The 6,170-nt window shown below is 44.5% G+C and overlaps 1 protein-coding gene across 1 annotated transcript in view; it reads right to left on the reverse strand.

Annotated features, from left to right (window-relative positions):
- The window catches only part of LOC126260788 (epithelial discoidin domain-containing receptor 1-like), a 63,742-nt gene extending 58,470 nt beyond the window's left edge, over positions 1 to 5,272 (reverse strand). Inside the window, exon 1 of the mRNA XM_049958124.1 lies at positions 5,132 to 5,272. The gene's annotated coding sequence lies outside the window, so the exon portion shown is untranslated. The remainder of the gene's footprint in view (positions 1 to 5,131) is intronic.
- Between the last annotated feature and the right edge of the window lie 898 nt (positions 5,273 to 6,170).

The following is a 6,170-nucleotide window of genomic DNA, read 5'->3' on the forward strand; positions in this document are numbered from 1 at the left end:
TCAAGAGCGACGTTCATCATTAATGTATTAAAGTCAAATATCAAACTAATTATGTCCGCTTTCCGAATTCTCATTCCTTATGTTCCAGACCTCACGTCAGTATAGTTCTTCCCTCCTCACGCGAGCCTGCGTGAGCTAAAACGCGTGCATTTCGGCCTCCACTCGTAACACGGTGTTGGCTCTTCTGCTAACACAAAAGTTTTAACTGAGGAGGTTTGAAATTAGATATTCTTCGGCATGATGTTTACCACGTTTTAATGTTTGTATGCATCTGATGATGCGGCTACAGGCAACGAAAGCCGTAGTGCCGTTTAAAATTAGCCCAAAATACTGCTACATTCGGAATTCTTGCAACAAAATGAAAATGAAAGAACATTCATCCTCGCTGTGTGTTTCAAGTAACACAGGTAACTTTTCATGTTCAAAACATTCTAGGTGTACATCGATAGAGCTAATGTTGCGTCAGTCATCTACAAATAACTCATTCAGCATACGGCGGCGGCGACAGGCAGTAATCTTTAAGTATTCAGTCCATGCGGAAACATTCCGGACCGCCGGCTAGCGCTGGTTTTCCGCTCGTCGTCCACGTGCGTCAGGCTGTGGACCTGCGCAGGACAACTTGTCCGGCCGGCTTTTTGTCCCCGTCTGCGGTACCTGGCGGCATCCTGACCCCACGCAAGATCCTCCAGTACGAAGGACAGAGGCACGGGCGCGGCGTGCGCGCAGAATCCTCGGCTAGCCACATAAAATGTTTGGCCGAGTATACGTTATAAAGTCCAAGCGCTTTTACAATTTAATCAAAGAAAAGTACGATGAAAGTGGTGCTGTTACAAAAATACGCACTTTTCGTTGGGGATCATCGGCCTAAGTTCATCAGGTATAAAAAATTTTAAGATTTATGTAACTGACATGAAAGAGCTAAATAGCTAACAAGGAAAACGTGGTCTAAGAACCGATCACTGGGCTAGTTTCCTTAATTTCACTTTTGCTGTTGTAGTGGCATGTTCACTGTCGAGAGTAAAGCTGTTGTCGGGTATTAACACGTGGTCAGATTCAGTGATGGGCTGATACTTGTATTTATCAGACGTTTAGGAAAGGGCTAACATTTCCCTTACTGATTCAGACATGTCATTGTAACGAAACCCACATAGATCCGATATTTTGAAGAAACTGCTATATCTTTACATTACTTTAATGACAAAAAAAATTGGATACAGGTCAATGGTCTTGAAGGTTTACGTCGCTAATGTTTTTGGCATATCGACAAACGTTCGAAATCGATGTTTACTTATCGCCGTCAGGGACTTTCTGAGAGCTGGAATCAATTACTACGGAATCCTTCTGCCTTTAACGAGAATGTGAAGACCTCGGACGAATTTCAATGGGCAGTGTCCCAGTGATATAATCCATAATTGATTTCATACACTATTTTAAGAAATGTAGTAGTTTACGAGGAACGATATTGAGAAGATTTAGAGAACCGGCATTTGAAGCTGACTGGTGAACGATTCTACTGCTGCCAACATACACTGCGAGTAAGCTCCATGGAGGTAAGAGCGCAGAAATTAGGGCTCATAGGGAGGCGTTTTTCCCTCGCTCTATTGGCGAGTGGAACAGGAAAGGAAATGATGGTTCAAATGGCTCTGAGCACTGTGGGACTCAACATCTGAGGTCATCAGTCCCCTAGAACTTAGAACTACTTAAACCTAACCAACCTAATAACATCACACACATCTATGCCCGAGGCAGGATTCGAACCTGCGACCGTAGCGATCGCGCGGTTCCAGACTGAAGCGCCTGGAACCGTTCGGCTACAGCGGCCGGCAAAGGAAATGACAAAAAGTGTTACAGGGTACCCTCCGCCAAGCGCCGTACTGTGACTTGCGGAGTATCTATGTAGATGTAGATGTAGGTGTACAATTCACAGAGTACATTATTCAGTTTATAACGTTTTTTTAAATTCTTTTCCAGTCACCTCTTACTGTCTAGATAAAGAGCTTGACGCAGAATACTTGAAACAAAATTTGAAGTTGGTCTTTCCGCACGTATTAGTTTTCATTGTTTCTCCGGTTTCTTACGGAAATAAGTAAACGTGCACTTAGTTCAATTAACAAGGATCAGAGGAAGAAAAGTGAAAAGGAACACCAAAAAAATTAAATTTTTTAGAGTATCCAAAACAACGTCCTCTGTGTCAAAATTTGATTCTAATCAGAAGTTTGTATTCACATTGATATTCAGCAGTGACACGAGATCTGCAAACGAATAAACAGATACCAACAATACTTTTAACCTTCATTTGTATTCTGGCAGTTCTCAGACAATATTTCTAGATGCGAACCATTGACTGAATATGTTAGAACAGGTAGCGATAAGATGGACGTGGAGATTTTACGTGTAGGAGGCAAAAAGCTGTGTTTCAGGTAGACTAAATAACAAATTTCTAGGAACTGGAGTGTCCGCAACATTGGCAACCGTTTACGCTAAGCAAAAAAACAACGATTTGTCGTATTAAGCCAAGTTGAGCGCTTCACCGCAGGGGTCGCATCGTTCATACCGGATATCATTCCTGCGGCTGAATTCTCCAGATCTCAACAGGTCCGCACGCGGCGGCGTCTGGCGGGACAAACTCTGCCAGATGGCGGACTTGTGGCTGTCGGGATCGCGCGAAGCGTTGGCGTTCTTGCGCACTTGTTGCGTGGCCGCGCAAGCTAAGTCGCACGTCCACACTCGCGGGTTCCGTAGAGGTTTGTAGCCCAGAGCGAGTACCTAGATCGCAGAACTGAACACTCAATACGCTGCTGCAGTCGCTGCACAGCTCCTGGGGGTTGCAAATAAGCTCTCCAACGATGACGATGTTGCTATATCAAATGAAAAACGACGAATATTGAATTTACAGCTTTTACAAAGAATTAACATGATACTGATACGATATGAATCATCCTACGAAGAAATGAAATCTGGCATGTTGTTCCTCGCCTAAGGTGGTTACGTAAGAATCATCACTCCCTTCTTATTTTCCGTACCTGTTTCGTCGTTAACAGCGTGCTTAAGTAACTCTACACTGTTGCAAGTGAAATTGTAGTTCTTTCAGTAGTTTTGAAATCACCTCTACAGAGCAGAGGAGTTACTGTCTGTTGATCTAGTTCCCGACGACGTAAGAAACGGTAAGCTGGCTCTGAGCACTATGGGACTCAACTGCTGAGGTCATTAGTCCCCTAGAACTTAGAACTAGTTAAACGTAACTAACCTAAGGACATCACAAACATCCATGCCCGAGGCAGGATTCGAACCTGCGACCGTAGCGGTCTTGCGGTTCCAGACTGCAGCGCCTTTAACCGCACGGCCACTTCGGCCGGCAAACGGTAAGCAGTCAGTGGACAGCAGCGAAGGTAACTGGTTAAGTGGGTGCTGTGACGTACAAGGTATTTTACCCTAGCTTCAATTATGCACTGCGTTTACGTGAACACATTTTTGACATACGTTACAGTCACCTCGACTGCTGACAAAATAGCCATTCTTGGCTGTTTTAGGCGTACTTGTTGATCTGCAGTCATTTCATTTGAAGAGTGTAGGAATTCTTTTCTTAGTTAATAGCAGCAATCACTTTTAAGATCGCACTATTGTTGCACAACATAAATTTTTCGAGCTCTACGTATCCAGATTACCTTCTAACAGAAGATGTGGCGCATAAAAAACTAAATTGCTTGCTTTACTCTGATATTCCTGTTGATGGAATCGTATTTGTATCCCCGAATCAAACTGGAACATATTTACTGCGATTGCATATCCTGAAATGCATTATCTATTCACACGTATTGCATGAACCCGTTAACAGCAGACAAGAAGATAGGAATTCAGCAGTGGTCGTATAGCACTCCAGTAAGAGGGCGTCCTCATGGATTTCAGTGCAACGCGTACAGTAATCAAATGTGAAGCAGTGATACGTCGTTTGGATAAATTACTTGGATATCACGCTGGAGTGAGTTCCCACAACAAGTTTCTGAATAGAATAACTCACAGGCGACGGTATATGAGCTATCCATGACCACAGAAGGTGGTGAAGAAGATTCCAATACAAGGGTCGATACGTCGATCGTGTGGAGGAATATGGAGAGACACTTGTCGCGGCCTAACAACCTAAAAGATTTCAGCTTCACGGACGTACTAGCTCGAGCATCACTACGTTTCTCAGGAACGCAACCGTTCAGGCTCCATTCTCCTCGATGTCAGAGGCTGCCTAATTTTCCTCACGGAGTTTCATTTTGCTAAGTTACGTAACTCTACCAGCGTTTCACATCAAGTTCTTGACCACATAAGTAAACCATTCATTTAAAGCTTCAGTAAATTGTAGAGTTTGTTCTACTCTAAGTCTTACAGTGGTATTAAATGTATTACTTCATAAAATGCCCCTTGGCTCGCCATGCCCACACATTTTGGGCATTTCCTGTCCAACATCTCGTAAATATTTGAAATGAAACCATATTTCAAAACAGCCGCGAGCTCCTGTCAAGCTAACTCTTTATTTACTGTTGGTTTACATCTTCTTATCACCCCACGAATCATGTTATTAGTTTCAACAGCGAACAAGGCAACGGTTTTACTGTGGAATCAAACAAAATACAAGTCGTGACGCAGTGTGGCTTTTACTTTGTATGACGTCACAGTAAAGAAGTTTCCATCTAGCTTCTCCTAAATAATTTTTTGATACCTGCAGATAATCCGAGGATAGATTCCCATAGTAAACAAAGATTAATTTAACAGGAGCTCGTTCACTGTGTCGTCGAGATATCAAACTCGAATCAAAAAAAATTAGGCAAAGTACTTCGCAGGTCACAGTTATTGGATTTGAAAGTCGGTCTTAGTTAAGCTACGAACGACGCATTTCTGAGGGGGTTAGAGTTTGAAAACGTCTGATATATTCCTTTCTGATTTCGGTGAATGTTGTTACAGACAACGTTCCGAAAGTTTTTAGTTGTCACGGTAGATTAAACCGTAGTGTACAGGTACCAACCGTTCGAAGGTTAGTTTTTAAATTATTGGACTGCGCGGCACTGAACAAGTGAGTCAACTTTTAATTCTCAACCAGACACATCGGCTGCGGAGAACGCCAACGCTGGTGGAGACCACGTACCGCTCACAGGGTCACACTGTCGGAGGTGCTGCAGTAGAGGCGCGGGCACGTGGGCAGCACACATGTAGCGACGCGCGGGAGCCACTCGACAACAGCGCGACACTCGGGCAGCAGACACGTGCACGCACACGTGCTCACCGCGTGGACGCCCGGCGAGTACTGGCCGGCGGGAGTGCGCGGCGCAGCCTCCCTCGCTCCCTGCGCTACCTCGCCTCCCCTCCCTCCACCCCCCAACCCAACCACAACGATGCCGGCGCCTGGCGCTGTCTGGCGGCTCCCTGCGTACTCACCGTCCGCTGACTTAGGGGAAGCCCCGGGCACAGTGGTGGCCGACGCTATGCCCGAAGACCCGCGCGTCTATGCCGTTGGGGCAGCGAACTGAGAAGTGGAGATGAACGGTGTAGCGAAGCAGCTTAAATTACTCACTAAAGGCAAGGCCTACGGTACAGACTGTATATATTTCAGGGTATGCTTATACAACAGCTCCGTACCTACAAGGGAACCATCCCATCGCACCTCCCTGAGATTTAGTGGTAAAGGTGGTCCAGCAGATAGCACGTGAAAAACTGAACATGAAAAGAGGAAGATGGTGTACTGAACTATGAGAAAAAAAAAAAAAGCAAAATAGACCAGTGGACGGTCCAAACTGAACAACTTCAACATTTTATAGACTGTAATAGCCATGGTATTGTGGTTAACTGGCCACGATGTTGCACTGAGAAGTGGCCGAGCCGGGTTCTACATCTCCTCGTGTCATTTATTTATTTACTTATTTTTTCACAACTTTACTAACTGTCCGTCCGGTCATTGGAACGCTTGTTCTCTTTCTGTAGTCTCGGCAGCTGTCACGCTACACACTGGTTATATAATTATAAGTCATGTGGCAAGTCGTAAGTAAATCTGATGATGAGAGCAGGTGAGATACTACATAGACATCTCACAGAAATCAGAACAACTGAAGAGATGTGAATTATGTTACAACAAAGGAATTCAAGAGTCAAAACTTCCAAAAGAGGACGCAACTTCAAAACCATTTGTT

Source organism: Schistocerca nitens, chromosome 5, assembly GCF_023898315.1.
Source record: "Schistocerca nitens isolate TAMUIC-IGC-003100 chromosome 5, iqSchNite1.1, whole genome shotgun sequence".
NCBI lineage: Eukaryota > Metazoa > Arthropoda > Insecta > Orthoptera > Acrididae > Schistocerca > Schistocerca nitens.